The following is a 12285-nucleotide window of genomic DNA, read 5'->3' as shown; positions in this document are numbered from 1 at the left end:
TCATGAAATACAAATAATTCCTTTGAGTTGGACAAAAAGGGATTGTTTCCCTTATGGCACCATTGGAACTAGTTCAAGTTATGATTTTGAGCATATCAAAGTTGACCAATAAAATAAGCAGAAAGATGGGATAGAAGGCAGAAAGGAAGCAAATAAAAGGAAATATAGAGAAGTGGAAAACTCCATGCAATTCTGTTCCAAAAAAAAATGTCAATTCCACCGATATTGGTGCTATATAATTGCTTGTTAATTTAAAAAGAAATAAAAACTCCAAAGATGTTATGTACCATCAAGTCACTTCTGACATGGTGGAGCTGACATGGCAACATCAGTTTACCTGAGAGGTTAAAGAATGTACGTATATGATGCTCTATTGTATGTATTGCATTCACTCACACTTTGGTTTCACCATTTCATTAAGTCCGAAACAGCCCTTCAAAATCTGGAAGTTGAGTCATGGCAACTGGATTTCTTTCTTATCAGGTTGAAACATTTTGCTACTCATCCAAGTAGCTTCTTCAGTCTGAGGAGACCCCTGGAGACCTCCATGTTGGTTTCATTTCAAAATATTTTGCCCTTCAAAATATTTTGGCACGGAGGAACTGCAGTCACATGTCAGCTGTTCTTTGTTCTGCCGCCCCCAGTGACCATGATATAGACCATAAGCTCATCCTCTGAGATCCTCTAGCACTGGATAATTCTACACAAGGGAGCTGCTGATGGAATTTGTGTGTAGTTCACATTTACTTAAACCTCTATTTTAAAAAGCCAGAAAATCGGTTTAAAAACAACACCCCCTCCCAAAAAAAACCCTCCAGTTCATGAATGCAGGATATTGTGCTTTTCATAACAAAGGGCAGCCTGAATGTTGATGACACCAATGTCAGCAGTCAAGATGGTCTGCACAATACTCTCTTGTGCTCAGTATTATTTGCCAAGAGACACCAAGCAAGAGAAAATCCCAGAAACTGACTCCTTTTTTCATCAGTTTTCCACTTCCCATCCAAAGTCAAAGCAACTGGCAGGGTTATTTTTCAGCAAGTTCTCTTGTAGACAATTTTGACTTTGCTGTCATGGGTGTTACTAACATTCAAGGTTCCCTTTGCTATGTACATTTTGAGATCCTTTTTCCTGCAGGCAAAGTGAGCACTGTAGCAAACAGCCCTGCCCTCACTGTCCATCACCACAGAACATTGAAGTAGGAGCCAATGAGGGGATGGAAGGCGGAGCCAAGGCAGGAGGGAGCTGGATACAAAGACTAGTGTAGGGAATATGAAGGGAGAATATGAGAGAGAGGGGCACACAGTGTCTGGAAAATGAGTTAGAGATCTGTAAGAGTCTAGATTGAAGTAGAGTGTTAAAAGTTTTGACGTTGTATCTGATTAGATTCAAATATAAGTGACTGGGAGCCTGTAACTGATCTCATGAATATTTTTCACCTAATAACTTTTCTGAGCAAATAAAAACCTTAAGTTTTTAACAGCACACTTGTCTATACATGATTGATATTAAAGCATTAATATCTGGTGGCAGCGAACAAGAAAGAAGAGCGAGATCCTTGTGAAGGCATGGGGGGATAGGGACTTCAGAGGGGATCACCACAAGCACAATATTGTGCAGCAGTGTCAGGCCTTTTCCTTGTGTTTTCAGTTGTGGATACAGAAGCACAATGTCCTACATTCATACACCAGAGGGGAGGTTTTTTTGGTTTCTTTTTAAGAATTAAATTTCACTCATAGGCTCTGCCAAGAATTTTTTAAAAAATGAACACTTTTAATTACAGCACTATACAAACAAACATCTGTTAGTAAATTCCCAACCTGACTTAGGAGGAAATAAGCATGTCAAACGAGGTGTTGTGGTAAAATAGCTAAACTTCATTCAATGCCAGTCCCTCTTACCTCCCTAGACATGGAAAAAATAAGTATGTGTATTGGGGGGAGACATCAAACAGACAGACACTGAGAGAATCTACTATAGTTTTTTTTTTCTCAAATTGAAGTTTCAAATTGTTTGCTATTCTAGGAAAACTTTAAAGTATCCTTCATCCCATACAGTAAGAGACTAGAGCAGCAGAATACAAAAAGTCATTTATCCATTAGATGTATACTTTAACAGACTGCATAATGTTTATGAACTAGGTTTGTGTTTTATTTTCTAACACAGAGCTCAATTGTTTGCCACGCCTTTCATACTCTAAATCCGATATATGGGTATGAGTTAGCAGATTGGATGGTGAACCATCATGTACCACATCTGAGATGCAGACCAGAGATTATTCATTAACGATACAGATAAAATAGGATAAAACATTTTATAATTTAGAACAGAACACACTGCAAAAGCCAGAGAACAGAATTTAATTAGTAAATAGAAGGCATTGGACCACAAAAGTATATTTTTATAAAAAGTGTTGGCCATTTTTTAATTTTTTATTGTGAATGTCTTGACAGCCAGGTTTATCAGAGCAGTCTAAATTTTGTTCTCATCGGGGAATATTGTGAAGCAGTTTTTTGTATGTTCAGGGCAATTATTTTGTAACCACCTGTCCAATCTGCTGTGTGGTGCCTCCTGGCTGCCTTTGGGCAACTGATTGGCCACAGTGTGAACAGAGCATTGGATCAGACAAGCCTGTGGTCTGATCTCCCATGACTCTTCTTAAATTCTTGTGTTCGTAGCCTCAGTTGATGCACTGATACTGATCTAGTCAATCCCAAATGATCTTAAAGTAAGGAAATGTTCATATGGAAGGAGATTTTTCCCCAGTTAATACACAGTTGCATGTCTGGTCTCAATGATAACATTAGAGTCATAAATATGGACTAAATGAATATGCAGTGAAGCACTATAATTATCTTATTTATTTACGTAGATACAATAACTATCTATTCCAATCTTCTGGGGGGGAATCATTCACTGTTGCATCTGTGTCATTCAAACTAAGGAAAATTGCCTTGAGTTAATCAATTTGCATGAGCAATTCATTTTGCATGAGCAATCAGATTTGCTGATTCAGTTGATGGCTCATTAATGTCCCTATAAAGGAGGGGTGCTCACTAGGGATAGCAGAGTATCACAAATTTGTTCTTGCATGTGAACAGGAAATAAATGCTATCTAAGGAAAAATACATCATGTGAAATGTGCATAGCTGAGTACACACAAAAGCATGATAAATCTATAGTCTTCTCTCCAAGCAGTCTGTCTTTACCACACTCCAATTATAACAGGCAAAGCTGAATACATTTTCAATATAGTAATTGCAAAAATATTCTGTTTAAATGAGTAAGATTCAAAACAAGTTACCAATGTTTTTAACAGCTAAGTGTTTTGAATGTGAAGAACAAGGGCAAAGCCTTTTCAGAATAACTGGACTACAGTTGTTATTACTTGGATAAAGATATATGCCCAGTGTGATACACAGCAAATTGTCTTGGCTAACCCCATATTTCCAGGACTATGTGGTTTCAGTTGCAAACACATATGATGTGCCATATGAAATGAGACTTTATGTATGCCTCATTATATCCCAACGATAAGATGCATAAAATTAATGCACTACGTCTGTACTGAGATTTCATCTTTGAAAACTGGCAGTAGCTGGGAATGATGGCCATCATGGGAATTCTGATCTGTGACGTTTGACCTATAACATTCTTTAACCCTCAGGCGTAAGAGGCATTTGAATTCCCAGGAGCCAGGTTTGATGCCGAATGCATGCAGAACAAGATCTAATTGTACTGACTGTCCCCAGCTCTTTGCTACTTGTCATGTATATCAAGCCAAACTAGAGAGAGAGAGAGAGAGAGAGAGAGAGAGAGAGAGAGAGAGAGAGAGAAGAAGACAAAAATGTGGCAGCTTAAAGACCAATGGCTATATTTCAATGTAAGCTTTTGTGAGATGTCCACTTCCTCAGAAATAGAAGTGGATTTGTCTATGAAAAAAATATTAAAATGTAGCTGTTTGTCTTTAAGGTGCCACAACACTTTGTCTTCTTTATTTCAATTTTTCTTTTGTTTTGACATAATATGCTAACACAGACTAACATGGCTGCCTCTTCTAAAACGTTTATGTTTAGTTCTTGAAGATTCATTTTTACAGATTTAAAAAAACAAAACACTGGGACAGAAAATGTCTCAACAAATTTGGTAGTTATTGCTAGTAGAATACCTTTGTGTCCTAAACAATACACTATATTAGGGGGTTCATTACATGTTCTTCCCAAAATATGAAACAGAGCATCTGCTGGGTGTATGGATAAGGAACAATTCCTCCCCTGTTGAAAGAAAGAGCATGGCGAATAATTGTAACCTGAAACCTTGTCTGTATCAATAACCTATCTTGTATAAAGACAGTGAAGTGTACTCATCTTGAAGACAAAAAGATAAAATTAATTATCTTGCAAGGAAGCATTTAGGAGTCCCTGGCTGCAAAGATGTCCCAGCAACTATAATATCCTCACCAACATGAGTTATGGAAGATCATTGATAAGTGATGTGTGCTTATACAGGTTTTCCTAATTATTTTCTTATACTATGGAGGGATTAGTGGGAATTTTGAGATACATAACAGTAGAAGTCAGTCCCTAATGGTAGAAACAGGAGCAGGAAAAATAACAACTCAGTACTTCCAGCGCATTTTCCTGTGCTATGCATTTTCTAGTCTGGAAGGGTGGTGCCCAAGGTCTCCCTAATGAGCACTTAGCACTTGGTCAGAGAGTTTGACAGGCCACTTACCTACCACCTTTGTGCTGGGGCAAGTCCCAAGACCTCAGCAGTGCATAGCATAAGCCCTTTGAACAAATGGGACCTTAAAAGAACACTTTACTTTTACCCAGTACTTTGCAAGTACAGTCACATGGGCTTTGTGATTCCTTAGAACTCACAACAGCTCAGTTAGGTAGGACTCTTAAGATAGCTAGTTTGTGGCCCTCTCCACCTCCTGGATTTAGCCAGACCCTGCTGTTCAAGAGACCAGTCCTTTTGTAAGAATTCTTATAATTAATTTTTATTAGAAAAATAAAGTTTCATAGAATCAGTTTATATTGCTCAAGCTTTAGCATAAAGAACATATTCAAATATCATTACAGTTAAATAAAATAACTATTTTCCATTTAAATAATAAACACTATTAAGCTGGGCTAAGGTGTGCTACCATGGGCTAGCTCCACCTTCTTCTTTATCTTTACTCACATTCTCTTTCAATCAAGTTCCTTTCTCTCCCATCATTATGGAATTGAATCCAGAACAGAACAACTACTTTCACATAATCCATCATCCTTTTTCTACACTTTCTAACTCCTCCCTTCTTGTTGTCAATTCTGACTGTTAACCAGTTAGCCTCAGGAGCTGTAACATCTTCCTCCTCCTTTAATTCCCATGAAAATCCAGGTGTTTTATCTCTTCTCCAATTAGCTCGGAATGTTGAGTATTTCACGGGCCAGGCTGTAACGGTCTCCAGAAAAACATTCTCAAAGCACTTAGAAAAACACATTTCAATGCCTCTCAAATAATCTTCACAAAGAAATCATCTAACCATCTTACATTTCTCTGACTACATATCCCATCATCATTACAGGAAATATAATAGAACAAAAGTGAAACCAAAATGCCCCCATGTAAATATAGTCATCCATGGATCAGGACCTAGTGAGAGTGCATCATGTGTATATTTAGCTGTTCCTTGCAAGAGAGGGATTTAAAGACAGGTACTAAAGTGCCAGATGCAGATAGGAATAAAGTGAATCCTCTGAACTCAACCATCTGCCTATCAATGCACAAAGGGCAGTTCTAAGCACTGATGGACAGCTAGTTTGGTTTAGAAGTTCATTCTAACCTTATGTGCTGAGGTGTTCCAGAGAAAATTGAACAATAATCTGTCAGCTCTGCTTTGATTTGGATTCCTGTATTGAGCAGGGATTGGACTTGATGGCCTTAGAGGCCCCTTCCAGATCAATTATTTTATGATCCTACAGTTCTATGGTTGTATGATTCTATATTTTATACTTAGGAAGTATGGCACAGACATGCAATGGTATTGCAAATGCTGCATGTCATCTGTGGTATCCAGCTGAAAGCGTCCAGTATCCAGTTCTGATTATCTGTAAATTGCCCAACACAAAGAATGGTCTTTTACTGAAGGATATTTCCAACAACAGAGACTATTTCTGCTTGGGTCATGTGACTATTACAACTCTGTCTTCTTGTAAACAAATAACAGCATGTACTTGAGTGTTCATTTTAAAATTCTTTGTACCAAGAACTTTTAGATGTAAAAATGTTGTTGATTTTGCTACTTGTAAAAAAGTATGTCTGAAAAGTGCTGAAGTAAAATGGGCTTCAACTCACGGGAACATGTGTGTTTTGTCTCTTGATACTGGTTGCTGAGAAATACCACTGATCCTGCATCCACATAAACTCTTGTGGAAAAAGGCCACATTGATGGTTTGCAATCCACTTGCATTCAGGGGGTCAGAAAATGCATCAGAATCTGCTGAAATCAAATCTCTCTCTCCCTCTTTCCCTCCCTCCCTCCCCCCCCCTCTCTCCTGTATATAGATTCGGAACAGTTTTACCATCAGTCAGTTTTTTCTTTGTTCTTTTCCCTGTTACTTTTGGGAGTTCCAGGCAAACCTACAGGTGCGGGAGTACAACCCTTGTTCTTGGAATTATACATTGCAGAGAATGTTGACTCTGACATGTGAATGCTAATCTCATATGAGTTTTGTTAGTTTCCTTGTTTTTGAAATATACCAACAAGTGAAGTATAGCTCAGTTCCAAAATTGACACAGAGATGGGCACAAACTGCGCTTCAGCCTGGTTTGGTGCAGTGCCTGCATAGGTTTCCTAAGGGCACCTTTGCTTGCTCACCCACTCACTGGCTGCACCATGCTTCCCTCCTCTTTCTTCTCTGCACAATTGTCCACTCAGATTAGGAGGTGGGGCAGGGAAGTCTGGAGCATTGCCAATGAATGGACACACAGAGAAAGCAGAGGTAAGTGCGCTGTAGCTGGTGAGTGGGTGAGTGTGCAGAGGAGGTGGGGGAGGGAAGTGCATGGTACCCATGGAACACTTGTGCTGGCACAGCACCAAACCAGCCTAAACCATCAAAACATGGTTCATGCCCATCTCTACTTTGTATGCAACCCCATGAGGTTTCTTTAGACAAGATTTACAGAACTCAGATACATAGCAAAACATGTTGTCTTTAGAATAATTTATAAATCACTTTCATTTAAAAATCCCCAAGTGTTATATTTGCAATAGAATAAAACAACAGCTAAGACAATAAAATAAATATATGAAAGAGTAAAGAGTAAAATCCATTAAAAAATCTATTTAAAAATTGGGCAAGTGAAAGAAATAAGGGTTAGGAGAATAATAATAAAAATGCCTTAGTGAACAGATAGATTTTTGGTTGTTGACTGAAACATTTATTTATTTATTTATTTATTTATTTATTTATTTAGTTAGTTAGTTAGTTAGTTAGTTAGTTAGTTAGTTAGTCAGTCAGTCAGTCAGTCAGTCAGTCAGTCAGTCAGTCAGTCATTTATATTCAAGGCCAGCAGCCTGTCTGATTGCAGTGCGGAGACCATTCTACTTGGTGGATGTCACAACATCGAAATTAGCCTTGTTACACCAAGATGCAGTGTGCAGAATCCTGGGTCAAGGATAATGTCTTGTCTATGAAATGGCAGTAACACCTTGTACAAGCCTTGGTATTTAATTGGCAAGTAGTGCATAATGCAGGCCTTTCAGCATGGGTCTTTCCATATTTATGGCAGGCAGCTCCACTGAGAAGATGCTGCCACATTTTGCAGTAGTAGCTTCAGATTTGAAACTAAGCAATAGGTTAGCCACAGATAAAGCACATTACAGTTATTCAGACGTGAGGTTACCAACTCATGTATTGCTCCAATCAAAGTAGCCCTGTGAAAGCAAAATGGTCTGCTTTGCCTTCAAGCGGAGCTTCAAGGGAAGGGGGCTCTTTTGCTCAATCATCCCTGGGATAGTGTGAGACATGACATTTAGTGTCCCACGTGATCCAGGAGGGGAGGAACAGCTGGTGGGTGGGTAAGCACTCCATCCCACATTTGGCCTTTTTTGAGGTGTGCAACCCACCCTCTGAACTAGAGTGAGTCTAATGGGTCACCTTTTGGGGCCAGATGGGAATTTTTGACCTGCTTATCTGATTGGCACATTTTTGAAAGGTGAGAGGGAGGTTTTTGGCCTGTCCCATACTGACATGCATGCACGGGCTGTGCTATTTGCATGGATAGTGTCATCTTTAAGTAGCTCACACTGGCAGGTAATACAGAAGGTGCAAGTAACCGTGAGTTCCCATGGATCACAAGGGTGGAGCTAGCCCATTTGACTTCCTGATGCTGCAGATCCTGAGATTATAGTGCTGGTAGGTGAATGCACTGGGGGCCTCCCCAGCCTGTGGGCTGTCTAGAATTAAAAATCTTGCCAAGCTGGGGGCAGGAGGAGATGTTGTCCAATCTTTGTTGTCTGACTGGGGTCAGGCTGTTTTAAGGATAGCATGACTGCGGGGCTTGGGATTCATGTTTGTAAGATGGGAGATGAGGTCAGGTAGGGCCTCCAGCTCCTAACAGGTATTCAGCATTACAGCAGACCTCTTCTTTAAGCAGAAAATGTTAAGTTAAATAAGTTTAAATTAAAGTTATTAAAGTGTACCTCTAATTCACCTAAATCTCACATCTTTATTCTGGATTGGGTGGCCAGTGGTTGTGGCTGCTGTACTAGCTGAAGCTAATACAGACGCTTTAAGCCCTTTTCCTGAAGAGGAAGCAGAAGGTGAGCTGTGTCTGGGAGGACATTTTATTTGGTGTGGTATTTTTTACTAGGCTTCTGGATTTTAGGCTTGCAAGGGTGGGTTTGCTCTAACCTTTGTTCTCCCTAACCACATGGTCTGAGGGGGTGGGGTTTTGGCTTTAAATAAGTGATATCAGAAGCTCAGACTAACAGCACACAAAATTCTCTGATTTTATTTTTTAGACTCTAACTTGGTAAATAGGAAAGACAAATAGGAGTGCATACACCTGGAGGAGTAGGGAACTTTTAGGGGGAGGGTCAGGCTTCCTTGCTTTTTAATTCACTGATCAATCAGTGAATTGAGATGGACAGCGCAGGATCTGTTACACTTGTAACACCTGTGGCATGTTTGTTTTCTTGCCAAATTAGGTGCCTGGGTACAAATGCTCTAAGTGTAAGTTGTTTGTCCTCTTGGAAGACAAGGTCTGGCACCTGGAGGCCTGTGTTTCTAATCTTCGCACTCTTCGGGAGCAGCCCAAATAGGTGGGGCTCATCAGCCTTGGAAGGCAGCCCATCTAGGAGAAGGAAAACTCCAATTTCAAACCTCCACTGTCTTGTGGCTATATCCGCTGATGGAAAAGGCTTTAGGAATTAACCTTGAGGCAAAATTTGGAGCCAGAGTCCCAAAGGCAGTTTGTGCCATTCTGGCAACTCCTGCGATGTTACTGGAACCACTTGTATTGACTCTTGTCTTTCCATTGGACTATTTCAGTGATATGGAGAGGCAGAATTTGCTGCTTGTGTAACAGCCTATCCTCCATATTATTTTACCCAGGCTTCGTGCTCTGTAGAGGACACTCCAGCTTCGCATACAGCGTCAAAACAACACGGGAAGTAGCAGTTACCAGTCATACATTTTTTCCTGATTGGAGTAGAGCATGATGCCAGGGGCTACTTCTGATGGTGGGAGATGGCATTGCACCTCACTAGGTAGCTACCACCCGCCTTAAGCTGGCCAGTAAGGTGCTGCCTCGCCACGGTCTGTTAACCTCATAGGGTGTGTGGGGTTTAGGGTGAAAGCCAACAAGCAGATTGAAAACTGTGCACCATGCAACAATCATAAGAAAATGTCTGCCCGGAAATTGGGCACCTGGAATGTTCGGACAAGGACCCCTTGGCTTTTCTGATGACCTGAAGGAAATAGACAATGTGCACAAGACAGCTGTCATTGACATGGAACTGAATAGACTGCAGATGGACATTGTTTCCCTGCAAGAGATGATATTGCCAAACATGGGATCTGTCAAAGAAAAAAAATTCTCATTCTTCTGGCAGGGAAAACCATTGAATGAGATCAGGGAAAATGGTGTTGGCTTTGTGGTCAGAAATACTCTGCTGAGATCCATTGTTCCACCTACTGTGGGGAGTGAAAGAATCCTGTCTCTGCAGCTCCACTCTTCAGCAGGACGAGCAACCCTGATTAGTGCATATGCACCAACGCTGTCATCTACAACAGAAGTCAAAGACAAATTCTATGATGATCTGGCAACTACTATCAAAAAAATCCCCGAGAGAAAGCCGCTGTTCATTCTCAGAGACTTTAATGCTAGAGTTGGTGCTGACTCTTTGTGGATCTTACAAAGGCCTTTGATTTGGTTAGCAGGGACAGACTTTTAAAAATACTTCTCAAGATTGGATGTCCACCTCGACTCCTTAACATCATCAGGTCCTTTCATGAGGAAATGAAGGGCACTGTAGTTTTTGATGGCTCAGCATCAGATCCCTTTGACATCTGAAGCAGAGTGAAACAGGGCTGTGTCCTTGTGCTGATCCTGTTTGGGATCTTTTTTGCTGTCATACTGAAGCATGCCTTTGGAACTGTAACAGAAGGTGTCTACCTCCAGACTAGATCAGATGGAAAACTCTTTAATCTCTCTAGATTGAGAGCAAAGACCAAAGTCCAGCTGAAATGCATGTGAGACCTCCTCTTCATTGATGATGCAACTGTTGCTGCCCATTCTACTGCAGACCTCCAACAACTCATGAATCATTTTAGCAACGCCTGCCAAGACTTTGGACTAACTATCAGCCTGAAGAAAACACAAGTCATGGGCCAGGGCGTGGACTCACCTCCCTCTATTACTATCTCCACACAAGAATTGGAGGTTGTTCATGACTTTGTGTACCTTGACTCAACAATCTCTGTCACTCTCTCCCTAGATGTCGAGCTGGATAAACATATTGGCAAAGCAGCTACTATGTTCTCTATACTCACAAAGACAGTATGGCTCAATAAGAAGCTAATGGCATATACCAATAAGAAGCTAATGGCATATCTATAGAACCAAGTCTATAGAGTCTGCGTCCCGAGCACACTCCTGTACTGCAGTGAGTCCTGGACCCTTTGTGCATAGCAGGAGTGGAAGTTGAACACATTCCATATGTGTTTTCTCCGACACATTTTTGGTATCACCTGGCAGGACAAAGTTCCAAATAGAGTAGTCCTAGAATGAACTGGAATTTTTAGCATGTATACATTACTGAAACAGCAACATCTACGTTGGCTCGAGCATGTTGTGAGAATGGCTGATGGTCGGATTCCAAAAGATCTCCTGTATGGAGAATTAGTGCAGGGAAAGCGGCCCAGAGGGAGACCACAGCTGTGATACAAGGATATCTGCAAGTGGGATCTGAAGGCCTTAGGAATGGATCTCAACAGATGGGAAACCTTGACATCTGAGCGTTCAGCCTAGAGGCAGATGGTGCATCATGGCCTCTCCCAATATGAAGAGACACTTGTCCAGCAGGCCAAGGCAAAGAGGCAGTCCCAAAACCAGCAAAATCAAGAAGCTGGACAGGGGACAGATTGTATTTGTCTTCAGTATGAAATGGATTGCTATTCTCGAATTGGCCTTCTCAGCCACACTAGATGCTGTTCCAAGTCCTCTATTCACAGTATGTTACCACAGACTCTTGAAATTAAAGGATTCCTAATCTAATTAGCTGAAGATGGTAGCAGGAACCCTTTTTCACTGAGACCACTTGGGCCTTTATTAACAGAAATGAATCCAATAGCACCTCCATTTCATGTACCTGCTGCTTTAGGAGGAATACAGCCACACCCACAATTTTGCTACAATGCTTAGCTCCCCTGAATCTAGCCATGTGATTTAAAGTAGAGATGGGCGTATTTGTATTTGTATATGAATATCCCCACACAGCTGGAGTTAATGAGGGTCTGGCTCCATGGGCCACACTGTCTACTCACACATCCGCCAGTGGCAGTGACCCCTCTCTTCCTTTTGATTGCTCTGGAGTGCCCAGTTGGAAAGCCACTCATCAGACTTGCAGGGAGACTCGTCAAATACAAATACCCCCATCTTTAATTTAAAGACTTCTGTTGTGGTTGTATGACAAGAACAGGCTTAGGTTGAATTCCAGGCTAGCTGACACACTCAAGTGACCAAGGAGGCTATGTTCCTTAGTCCTCCATAATTCTTACATGGAGGAAA

Source organism: Pogona vitticeps, chromosome 3, assembly GCF_051106095.1.
Source record: "Pogona vitticeps strain Pit_001003342236 chromosome 3, PviZW2.1, whole genome shotgun sequence".
Taxonomy (NCBI): domain Eukaryota; kingdom Metazoa; phylum Chordata; class Lepidosauria; order Squamata; family Agamidae; genus Pogona; species Pogona vitticeps.
This window is presented reverse-complemented; position numbering follows the sequence as displayed.